Source organism: Thalassophryne amazonica, chromosome 22 (genome assembly GCF_902500255.1).
Source record: "Thalassophryne amazonica chromosome 22, fThaAma1.1, whole genome shotgun sequence".
Taxonomy (NCBI): domain Eukaryota; kingdom Metazoa; phylum Chordata; class Actinopteri; order Batrachoidiformes; family Batrachoididae; genus Thalassophryne; species Thalassophryne amazonica.
The window spans coordinates 13828254-13841708 of record NC_047124.1 but is presented as its reverse complement, the minus strand read 5'-3'; positions in this window follow the sequence as shown (position 1 = coordinate 13841708).

Below are 13455 nucleotides of genomic sequence, written 5' to 3'. Positions count from 1 at the left end.
CATACAACTCACAGTGGTGGATGAGGCAGCTTGTTACGGTTTGGACCGGAGTGGAATGGACAACTCAGATGCCGGGAGCAGAAATGAGAATGGAGTGAGTCAGAACACTGGTTTATTTACAAAGCGTGTATGGAGGAGGATGAGGAGGCAGCCTTGCAAGGTGGAAACAGGGCCCGCACAACGGTGGAACCAGGGAACCACATTCCAGGTGACATCAAGCCCAAGTGCAGAGTGGATGATGCAATCCAGAAGCCTGCAAGCTGTCGATGTGGAATCTGGAGAAGATACACAGGTGAGTGGATTGCTGAGCACGCAAACCGAATCAGTTCCAGAAGTAGATCAACTCAAATTCAGTCAGATTAAGAGACAGTTTATCTTAGCTGAGTCCAGAGTGTTGAAACGAGCTGAAGCTTAGAAAACGACAACAAAATGCTGAGCTTGGAAACTCAGACAAGCTGCAGGAAAAATTGCAGCGCACAATCTAAAGAGCGCGAGAGCTCAGAATAATCACTGCGTAGGAACGCACAAAAGAGAGGCCAGTTACCATGAAAGATATGTTGATTTTCTGGCGACAATGGAGTGAAGAGCCGGGGACTGATGAGATGAGGAGCAGGTGTGTCGATCAGCTTGAAGCGCGCCACCTGTGCAGAAGAGAGAGAAACAGCGGCAGCAGCAGGAACAGGCAGCCCACAATACAGCTAGAACCACTGATGAATTTCAAAGCACAATGGTACACCAGAGTCAAGGACTGTAGACAACTGGTTGAAGCACACATATGAACGTCACCATATGCCAGTTATCAGGAGCTTCCGAGCTCTTAAGTTAAAACATGAATCAGGAGCTTCCGAGCTCTTTTGTTAAAACATGACTTATTTCTATGAAAAAACCAAGCTTCACCCTTAAGCTGGAGATCAAGTGTTTGAGATGAACTTTAAAAGAAAACTATCAATAATTAGTCCCAGATGCTTGTATCTGGTGACCAGCTCAAGAGTTTTACCTCAGGTAGTTAATAGCATATTCTCAGAGGAAACAGGTAACTTTGAAAAAAATATTTTGTTTTTTTTCAGCATTTAAGACAATTTGTTCAATTTCAATTCAATTTATTTTCATTTATATCACGCCAAATCACAACAAAGTTGCCTCAAGGCACTTCACACAAGTAAGGTCTAACCTTACCAACCACCTTACCAAGACCAGTTTGAATTTTTCCAGACAGCTCTGAGCTACATCAAAGGTGGACTGCAAAAATTCAAATGCTGTGTAATTGAGTTTCAACAACAATAAATTATAGTATCATCTGCATAAAGAGACTAGAATGCATTTAACAGGTTTGCACACAGATCAGTAATACAAATTGTGAGAAAAATACGTCCAAAAACTGAATCTTGAGGAACACCTTTTGAGACCTCAAAGAAGGCAGAACAAATGCCAGCCCTACTTGCCAAGTAATCTACAAACCAAGAGACAGCGTGTGTGGAGATACCATTTTTGTGGAGAGTTTCTAACAGACTGTGATCCACAGTATCACATGCCTTTGAAAGATCAAGAAACAAGACCAAAGAAAACTTTTTAGAATCCAATGCCTCAAACACATCATTTAAAACTTTGTGAAATAGCAGTAACAGTGCTATGTTGTGTCCTAAAACCAGACTGAAGAGGGTTTAAAATACTGTTTGAGTCTAAAAATTCCTTCAATTGATCACAGACCAATTTCTCAAATACTTTAGGCAAAATGCATAATTTTGAGATAGGTCTGGAATTAATCACATTTGAAGGTTTGCCTCCTTTTAACAGTGGGAGGACAAAAGCAGATTTCCAAACTTTAGTTACTACTGATAATAACAATAAAAATAGCCAATTTTGATCTGTATAGCCAGTTTCCTTGTTCATGAAAACTGTATGAGGGGTGAAATTTTAACGCTCAGCCTTTGAAATCAAGGGAGACTTTAAGAGTATAGGCCGCAAACCCAAAAACACTCGCCATATTTCTGCATGAAACTCAAATGCATCAGTCAACACAAACAAAGCAATAATGTGATTACCTCCTCTTAAAATGCACAAAATTCAACCATCATGAATGCAGTTTAAAAGATTTTCCCACATTAACTGTCACTCATCTATTTCACATGATCTGTTTAAATTCACCAAACACCCCTTTTACACCACATTGACAATATTAACATCTTTTTTGTACATGCAAATCCAATTTAAATGTGCAAAAAAGTATTTGAAATGAATGTAATGAATGTATATATAATTGAATGATATGTATATGATATTGAATGATGTATATATAATTGAATGAATGTAAGAGTTGAATCGTCTCATCTCCCACAGTTCTCTCCTGCTTTCAATGGCATAAACATCATAAACATCACCATAAAAACAGAACACCAGAACCACCATCAGGCTGACGGGGCTCATATTTACTTATTTCAAATATTTAATGAACAACAGCCATTTAAACGGTGACCTTATCCGTTACGGCCGAGCGCTCGTTCCATCTGTAAATTGCAAAAATGTGACTGCGAGTCAGCGAAGGTCAGAGTAATGGACTGAAACAAGTATCCTCAAAATAAAAATGAACAACAGACAGAATGAGGAACGAGGAATGAAGCACTTGCACGTTAGGATTGTATTCATTTGGAACATTGCCAGTGGAGGAGACGAATGAGGTTTAGCATTCGGGTTCTCAATGACTGAGTGATGTGTGGCTGCACCAAGCCTAAATAGCAACATTGCATTTTTATTTGATTGGTTTTATATACTTCGCACAATTTTCCACAAAGTCAAGGTCAGTAAAAGGTTCCTCGCCAAGAAAGGCACCTATGCCACTGGTTTTCATAACTCTACCCAAAACCCAGTCCATGCAAGAACCAGAACACATCCTTGATGAAGGTGAGTTTGTGAACTCTGCAAAATCAATAGATAGCCTGACGTATGCAGTAGATTTTCGTGATGGGGTCACCCCTCTCTGACTAATGTATTTCAATTGGCAGTCCAACCCTTACGCTCCACTGCTGGTCTGCAAAACACTCCAGCCTGAGGACAGTTTGTGATCTATTAGATCGTAATACCATTGTGAAAGTAGACCATGATGCTATCACGAAAATTTACTACATTTCGTGAGGGTATCGCGATCTAATAGACTAGTATACAAATAATGAATGTTTATACGTTCAATGGTACGAATATTTAATTCGATGAAAGCTGGAACAAACCATTCAATGAGGCCTCGTTGAATGGTTTGTAGCTGGAGAAGACCAAGGACCAAGACCAAGGGGCCGCCTATGTTTCACTTGGCTTTAACAGATATAGCTGGTTGTTTTAGAGGTGTGGGAATGGACCAGTTGTATGCTCTCAGACTTTTTGATTTGAATTCCACGAGCCCCAACAGGCAGGACACTGAGCTATTTGTGCTGTTCTGAGGAAGAGATCTGTTCAGATAACCGTTTTACACAAAACCACAGCACCAAGAGCATCAGAATCAAGTGGTCAAATCAGTGTCATACTGAGGCTGTCACCATGATGAGACTGTAAAACTATATGAGCATACAGCAGTCACATAGTGAGACTGTAGCCACGCTAGAACTGTCATCCACAGGTTATCATACTGAGAGCACAAATGTTTCTCTCTTATATATCCCACATTTATTTTGTATTAACAAGTGTTGTCTTTTAATTAATATATTTTGTATAGTTATTTGTTAGTGAAGTGTATTTTATATCTATCCCCCTGATAATTTTCATGATCTTCCTTTATAAATCACTGGTTGTCTGGATCAGAAATTTCAGTTAAATATATCATATAGCAAATGAACACACTGATATTTGAAAAGTGAAATGAAGTTTCTAGTATCTACAGAAAGTGTGCAATAATTATTGAACAAAATTAGGCAGGTGCATAAAATTGGGCACCCTTGTCATTTTATTAATTTGAATACATTTAGCCCTAATTATTGGAACAGAAAATTGGTTTTGTAAGCTCATTTACCCTTGACCTCCTTACACAGGTGAATCCAATCATGAAAAAGGGTATTTAAGGTGGCCATTTGCAAATGTTTCGCCTCTTTGCATGTCTTCTAATGAGTGGCAACATGGGAGCCTCTAAACAACTCTCAAATGACCTGAAAACAAAGACTGTTCAACATCATGGCTTAGGGGAAGGATACAAATAGATAAATTGAGAAGGTTGTTTATCTGTGAGGAGCTCAGATTTGAGCCACTGCCCCTTTGTGTTGAAAAAAATCAGCTAGGTGGTTCGACATCTGGTAAGGATGCCTCCTGGGCGCATCCCTACGGATGTGTTCCAGACATGTCCATCTGGGAGGAGCCCCCGGAGAAGACCCAGGACTAGGTGAAGAGATTTTATCTCCATACTGGACTAGGAACGTCTCGGTATTCCCAGTCAGAGGTGGTTAATGTGCCCCAGGAAAGGGAAGTTTGGGGTCTCCTGCTGGAGCTGTTGCCCCCACGACCCAATCCCAGATAAGCGGTTGAAGATAGGTGATGAGTGAGTGAGTATAGCCTTTAAATAGGGGATTCATAATATGACATTGCCAATTTGATCAAAATTCACATTGTCTAGAAAAAAGAATATAATTTTTTCATTGATTGTCAATGTGCAACAAACACTTTTTTTCCAATGTTGCCTTCAGATACAGCCGATAGGCGCAACCATGCAAAAGCAACCACATTTGGAGGAGTGGCAAACGGTAAGATTAGATCTGGGTTAATATGTACTTCCTCATAAGATAAAGTACCCAAGACAGGTGTTATTATTGTTTTTTTGTTTTTGTTTGTTTTTTTATTAAATGATAGAACACAAGCTGTGAAGGTGGTGCAGACTCACATGATGTGCAGCAGCTTGTTGTGAGAAATGGGATTGTAGTCAGGTGATCTGTTTCAGCAGAGCACTGGAGTCTCCTGCAGACAAAACCAGCTCAGTTAAGGCTCGAGCATCAACCTGTTTCTACTTTTACAGAGAAACATATAAAACACATCCAGTGCAGTGCAATGAAAACACTGCCATGCAACAGCACAGTACTGTGCAGTGCAAAAGGCTGATGCAGTTTAAACAGTGCAATACAGTGCAAACACTGCAATGCAAACAGTGCAGTGCAATGCAAGCAAGCCACTTACAACCCCTGACAAAAATTATGGAATCACCGGCCTCGGAGGATGTTCATTCAGTTGTTTAATTTTGTAGAAAAAAAGCAGACCACAGACATGACACAAAACTAAAGTCATTTCAAATGGCAACTTTCTGGCTTTAAAGTAGACCTGCATTTAAATAAATGTGGTCAGATTTCAGAAAGAAATAGCTGTTATGTATTTATAAGACCCTTGTGAATGCAGTAAAGTAAATCTGTAAGCCCAAATTTGTAATTCAGCGGAGAAATCTTCGTTTAAAAATGACAAATTTGCAGCTAAAATTTAGCCCTCAGTGAAAACAGTTTGTACAGCCGTATCATTTCCATGACGTCAGGGACAAGACGACGCGCTCCCGCCTTCAGTCCGATCCCGCATTGAAATTGATTTTATCTGTTAGTAATGTTACTTATACACGTCCTGGTTTCAACATCCAAAAGTAAGCAGCAATGAATGTGAGATACAGATCTGTGTGCTCAGATTAGCAACGACATCGACAGCGGGCGCCGTTCTTCCTCTCCCGCTCTCTGCCTCCGCTACGCTCGCTGTTTTAATGCAAAGTGGCTGGTACACCTGTTGCTGCAAGGACAGACTTCTTGTGGCAAAATCCACAGCACCGCACGTCTCGGCAATTGGAGCCCCAGAGCTCCATGGACGCTGAGAGAGCTTTATATATTTTTAATGACTGGGATTCTTTGCGGGTCTCGCCTCCATATCCCGCGATGGTACCAGAGGCGAAAGACAGTAGATTTTCATTGTGACACCACTCAATCAAACGGGCATATGAAAAAGTCCCCCAAAATAATTTTCAAGCACAAATAAAAGAAATGTGTACTCACCAAACGTGCCGCAAGACAATATGAAGTTTTAAAAAAAGTAGATCCTTCCGTATAAGACAAGAAAAAGGTGCAGATGCAAACTGACGTAAATCCACAAATTACAATTGGCGCAATGCATGCTGGGAGAGGGTCTTGTCCGTGACGTCTTGGCAGCGTCCATGATGAGAGGGACAATTTGCGGAGGGCTAAATGTTAGCTGTAAATTTGTCATTTTCAAATGAAGATTTCTCCGTTGAATGACAGATCTGGGCTTGCAGATTTACTTTACTACATTCAGAAGGATCTCATGTGTAAATGTAAGTCATTTTTTGTTCAAAAAATCTGACTGCATTTTTTTCAATGTAGGTCTCCTTTAAGAAACACTATAAGAAATCAAAAATATGGAATCACTCAATTCTGAGGAAAAAATTATGGAACCATGAAAAAAAAGAATGCTCCAACACATCACTAGTATTTTGTTGCACCACCTCTGGCTTTTATAACAGCTTGCAGTCTCTGAGGCCTGGACTTAATGAGTGACAAACAGTACTCTTCATCAATCTGGCTCCAACTTTCTCTGATTGCTGTTGCCAGATCAGCTTTGCAGGTTGGAGCCTTGGCATGGACCATTTTCTTCAACTTCCACCAAAGATTTTCAATTGGATTAAGATCCGGACTATTTGCAGGCCATGACATTGACCCTATGTGTTTTTGCAAGGAATGTTTTCACAGTTTTTGCTCTATGGCAAGATGCATTATCATCTTGAAAAATGATTTTATCATCCTCAAACATCCTTTCAATTGATGGGATAAGAAAAGTGTCCAAAATATCAACGTAAACTTGTGCATTTATTGATGATGTAATGACAGCCATCTCCCCAGTGCCTTTACCTGACATGCAGCCCCATATCATCAATGACTGTGGAAATTTACATGTTCTCTTCAGGCAGTCATCTTTATAAATCTCATTGGAACGGCACCAAACAAAAGTTACAGCATCATCACCTTGCCCAATGCAGATTCGAGATTCATCACTGAATATGACTTTCATCCAGTCATCCACAGTCCACGATTGCTTTTCCTTAGCCCATTGTAACCTTGTTTTTTTCTGTTTAGGTGTTGATGGCTTTCGTTTAGCTTTTCTGTATGTAAAACCCATTTCCTTTAGGTGGTTTCTTACAGTTCGGTCACATACGTTGACTCCAGTTTCCTCCAATTTCCTCCCATTCATTCCTCATTTGTTTTGTTGTGCATTTTCGATTTTTGAGACATATTGCTTTAAGTTTTCTGTCTTGACGTTTTGATGTCTTCCTTGGTCTACCAGTATGTTTGCCTTTAACAACCTTCCCATGTTGTTTGTATTTGGTCCAGAGTTTAGACACAGCTGACTGTAAACAACCAACATCTTTTGTAACATTGTGTGATGATTTACCCTCTTAAGAGTTTGATAATTCTCTCCTTTGTTTCAATTGACATCTCTCGTGTTGAAGCCATGATTCATGTCAGTCCACTTGGTGCAACAGCTCTCCAAGGTGTGATCACTCCTTTTTAGATGCAGACTAACGAGCAGATCTGATTTGATGCAGGTGTTAGTTTTGGGGATGGAAATTTACAGGGTGATTCCATAATTTATTCCTCAGAATTGAGTGATTCCATATTGTTTTCCCTCTGCTTGGTCTAAAAAAGTAACCGTTACTGACTGCCACAATTTTTTTTCCTGATTCCTTATAGTGTTTCTTAAAGCCAGAAAGTTGCCATTTGAAATGACTTTAGTTTTGTGGCATGTCTGTGATCTGCTTTTTTTCTACAAAATTAAACAACTGAATGAACATACTCAGAGGCCGGTGATTCCATAATTATTGCCAGGGGTTGTATAAAAGAGCACCATCCTCTATAAGAGGAAAACAACAACACTAAAAAAGAAATTTGAATAAATGTGGTTAGAAATTAGGGTGTTGATTGTTCCAAGAATTTCCCTGAAGGGGTTTGTTTTGACAAAGATCAAATTCATTAGGGTTAAACATCAAAATTTTGGTTTAGGGTTAGGGTGCCTGTTTGTTCCACTACTCCTCTCAGATCTTTTGTTCCATTTCCACCAAAATTGATGTATGAATGACGGTTAACCCCAGAATTGCCCTTAATGGATTTGTTTAAGCAATGGCCAGTGTCACTGGGTTAAAAAATAATGATTTTCCTTCCAATGATCACCAAACTTGGCACAGAGAGGTGGGTTCTGACATCAAGTTTACCAAAAGTCAATCAATGGAGTTGCAGTATGGGATCAAAGGTCAAATTTTAAGTTTTTCACTCCAATTTAGACCAAACTTGACACGCACATGGAGATAGGTTCTGGACTTGCCCAGACATACCAATCTTGTGTGGACTTCAAACCACGTTGTGATAGCTTGTGAATGATGGAAAGCCACATTGTCCCCAGGTGATGACAAAGGACCTCATGTTGTCACCCTCCTGATCCTGCTCTGATTTCATTGCAGAAGTAGAGGTTTTACATTATATCTAAGGTTTGGGATATATATATATATATATATATATATATATATATATATATATATATATATGTTGTGTATTAACTTTCATAAATGAGACAAAAAAAAATGCATAATTTTGTTGGGTGTTGTCTGTTCAGAAAATAGCCATTGTAGGAATGTGTTCAGTAACTGCATATTGTGTGGAGATGATATGAAATATGTGAATGTTATGACCATGACAGACCGATGCTGTGCTAAATGTATTTAGAATTTTGAACATGTGACAATTGGTTGGACAAATGCTTCTTACCAACTGAACAAAACTGTAAGACCAACACCATTTGCATGTTTGTTTCCTTGTTTGTTTGCTTTTTATTTATTGACAACGTTTTGCTGTATATGCAGCATTGTTGAAGGAAACCAGGCATCATCCCTACAGTGAAGCATGGTGGTGGCAGCATCATGCTGTGGGGATATTTGTCAGCAGCAGGAACTGGGAGACTAGTCAGGATTGAGGGAAAGATGAATGCAGCAATGTACAGAGACATCCTGAGCGCTCTTGACCTCAGACTGGGGTGACGGTTCATCTTTCAGCAGGACAATGACCCTAAACACACAACCAAGATATCAAAGGAGTGACTTCAGGATAACTCTGTGAATGTCCTTGAGCCCAGACCTGAATCTGATTGAACATCTCTGGAGAGATCTGAAAATGGCTGTGCACAGACGCTCCCTATCCAACCTGATGGAGCTTGAGAGGTGCTGCAAAGAGGAATGGACAAAACTGCCCAAAGATAGGTGTGTCAAGCTTTGTGGTATCATATTCAAGAAGACTTCAGACTGTAATTGTTGCCAAAGGTCCATTAACAAAGTATTGAGAAAAGGGTGTGAATACTTATGTACACGTGATGTTGTAATTTTTATTTTTAATAAATTTGCAAAAAAAAAAAAAAAAAAACCTCAAACTTTTTTCATGTTGTCATTATGGGGTTTTGTGATAAGAATTTTGAGGGGAAAATGAATTTATTTCATTTTTGAATAAGGCTGTAACATAACGAAATGTGAAAAAGTGAAGTGCTGTGAATACTTTCTGGATGCACCATATGTTGTTGGATGTTTGATACTTTTGGAGGCAAGATCTTTGGTTTTGCTAGTCATCTAAGGCATATTTGAATGCTGTGTTTGGTGTTGGAGGTAGACGGGGAATCCAAAACCTAATTGTTCTTGGGAAAAATGAATTTGAAAACATGCCTGTAAATCTGGAAATGTTTGTAATGTCCTCTTCTGCTCTGATGTTGTCTTTGACAAGATTGTGTTTGTGTTCCGTGTCCATCTCGCTGTTGAGAATCTTGTGGAGGCAAGAAACTGTTCAATGACGTCATGAAGGGGTAGCCAGCATAATGAATCCTTCAAAGTGAAGACACTCCTGTCCTTTCCATGAATACTGGTGGTAAAACTACCTGTAGCATTTTAGAGTTTCTCCAGATTTATGGTGGCCATTGTGCACCCTCTATCCAACCTGCAATATTAGCAGCAAATCATCATTATTACTCTGTTGTCATAGCAATCCCTCAGTGTCGAGGAAGAGCTCCTTATCCATGGTGGATGTGGGGAAAATCTACATCCAGGGTCGATCTAGAGACGCCTGTTAGTGGGCTCGATTTTCTTTTAAAACATAGTATTGTTCCGGCACAGCAGGCTCGGCGCTGATCAGGTTTGGCGGTAGATTTTGTGTATTGAGGGCAGTGGGGGCGGGGCCTCGACTCCAGTTTTCGCGCTATACAGCTAAAATTAGCGCCATTTCTTGCACAATCCCAGAGATTTCTACAGACAACATCAGGCACAAACCTGAGCCGTTTAATGATCAGTAAAGTTGCTAGGTAGGTCGGGTCGTTTTGCGTCCCAGCTGATTATCAAAGATGGTCTATAGAGACACTGTGCCACAACGGTTTTTATTTTATGTCACGACAGTGGCGGCACCAGAGGTTTGTTGGGGCGGGAGGGGTGGGGGGGGGGGGTGGTGGTGGTTAAGTGGGGTTTGATTGTTTAGCATTGGGGCAACAATGAAGTAAATGTGCAAAAATGAACTTTTAAGTAAATTTCGAGTTCCTGCTACATACTTGCAATTCACACACACACACACACACGTTTATAATAATTGTTAAGAATATGATCAATAAATCATCCTTCTCGATTCAAGTGAAGATGTAGAAATTCACTTGCACCAAGCATGACTAAAGTACGAGGTCTATTAGAAAAGTATCCGACCTTATTATTTTTTTCAAAAACCATATGGATTTGAATCACGTGTGATTGCGTCAGACAAGCTTGAACCCTCGTGCGCATGCGTGAGTTTTTCCACGCCTGTCGGTTGCGTCATTCGACTGTGAGCAGGCTTTGAGTGAGGAGTGGTGCAGCCCCCTCGTTGGACTTTCATTGCCAGGAAATGGCGGAATGATTTGGACTTTTTTCCATCAGAATTTTTTCAGAAACTGTTAGAGACTGGCAGCTGGAAACCATTAGAAAAATTTATCTGGCTTTCGGTGAAAATGTTACGGGCTTGGTAGAGAATAAAGAGTGTTACTGTCGCTTTAAGGACGGCCCCCAGCGACTGTGGGGCGCGCCGCGCTCCGAAGCCGCCATCGACAGGCTGAACGACCATTTCATTTCTAAACGGATGGCTTTCTGGATCCGTGACCATCGTGTGCCATTTCTCTGGTTATCACAAGAGCTGGACATCAACCATTTTCTGGCAGATTTCACATTTAACAAGAGATTTTGTCATGGAAAGCCGAGTGGAGGCTTTGCGCGTCACGATGTATTCGCTACTGGAGCGAGACAAAACCACCTCCGTTTTGGTCTCACAGGACGGCTTTGAGATGGCGTTCAGACAGCTGTCGGTGGTTTTTCCATCAAGTGATTATCTGAGAAATTGTGGATGTGCCTGGACATGCCAGAACATGTCCCGTGAGGCTTCATCATGGCGTTGCTTTGCGCCATGCGGCACCACTGCAACGCGAGAAGTCTCCGCTCCTCTTTCCATGACAAAAACTCCTGTAACAGTGGAATGTGCTGTTCATTTCCAAACTGGACGCTGTGTTTTATCTGGGATGTCGTCTGACTAGCACAGGAATTGTGAAAAGACGTGGACATCAGCACTTTTTCGGCACATTGAGACAGACGTGCGGAGGAACTCCGCGCGTTGCGGTGGTGCCGCATGGCGCAAAGCAACACCGTGATGAAGCCTCACGGGACATGTTCTGGCATGTCCAGGCACATCCACAATTTCTCGGATAATCACTCGATGGAAAAACCACCGACAGCTGTCTGAACGCCATCTCAAAGCCGTCCTGTGAGACCAAAACGGAGGTGGTTTTGTCTCGCTCCAGTAGCGAATCCATCGTGACGCGCAAAGCCTCCGCTCGGCTTTCCATGACAAAATCTCTTGTTAAAAGTGAAATCTGCCGGAAAATGGTTGATGTCCAGCTCTTATGATAACCAGAGAAATGGCAACGATGGTCACGGATCCAGACAGCCATCTGTTTAGAAATGAAATGGTCGTTCAGCCTGTCGATGGCGGCTTCGGAGCACTGCGCGCCCCACAGCCGCTGGGGGCCGTCCTTAAAGCGACAGTAACACTCCTTATTCTCTACCAAGCCCGTAACATTTTCACCGAAAGCCAGATAAATTTTTCTAATGGTTTCCAGCTGCCAGTCTCTAACAGTTTCTGAAAAAATTCTGATGGAAAAAAAGCCCAAATGATTCCGCCATTTCCTGGCAATGAAAATCCGACGAGGGGGCTGGACCACTCCTCACTCAAAGCCTGCTCACAGGCGAATGACGCAACCGACGGGCGTGGAAAAACTCACGCATGCGCATGAGGGTTCAAGCTTGTCTGACGCAATCAAACGTGATTCAAATCCATATGGTTTTTGAAAAAAATAATAAGGTCGGACACTTTTCTAATAGACCTCGTAATAGAGTCTGAAAACATTATGAACATGGTCACTCACAAACTGGTACATAGAAAATTCTCATTTCGCATAAATATTAATTTTAATATGAAGATCAACTGTAAATTGACCTCAGCAATTGTAAATCCCAACTGGGAATGAAGTCACACCTGAGATAAACGCATCCCAGTTTCCACAAAACGCAACAAGTCGGAAAATAAGTCGGATGCCTCCAAACTTTGGGAATATAGAGTTCTATAAAAATCTGAAGTCCACCAGAGAGACCTCATAGAAGAGAAGAGATAGTGCCAAAGTCATGTTTTTGTTTAGCAAAATTAGTTGATAAATAACACTTTATGTGGTATTGTTTGAACAGTTTATTAAACTGTACACAAAAAAGAAAGAAATGCTAAAAACAGTAAACACTAGTGCTTTAACTATTTGATTACGCTATGAAAACTGGATAATTCCAACCTCTGCGTACAAATAGAATGCACCATAAGCTATAGCATTGCTTATTTGGAGATAGTATGCAAGTTCCTTTGGCTGCTTGGCATTCGGGGTCACCACAGCAAATCCGAGGTGGATCTACATGTGGAATTGTTTCATGCCGGATGCCTTTCCTGATGCAACTCCACATTACATGGAGAAATGTAGGTGTGGGGTTTGAACCGGGAACCTTCTGCACTGAAACCACGCGCATTAACCACTTGGCAACTATTTTTCCTAACTGGGTTATGATGATGAGACTGAATTTTATGGGGTGGAGCAGGGGGGCTAGACCCCCATCAAACTCCATCCTAGATCCGCCTATACATGTAGAAAGCACAACAGGCAACGCTAGCTTCGGTGAAAGAGCAGGTTTTCGGTTTCTTCTAATTTCCTGATCTTGACCACACCAGGTTAGTCAAGATTTTGAACCTCAAAGTGCTCGAAGGGTACCTGAAAATAAATACAGAGTGAGCGCTCTGTCTTTTGCCTCCCATCATGCTGGCTCATTGCGCGCCTGTTGCCCCGCCAACACCACTCTGGGGGCGTGGTGAT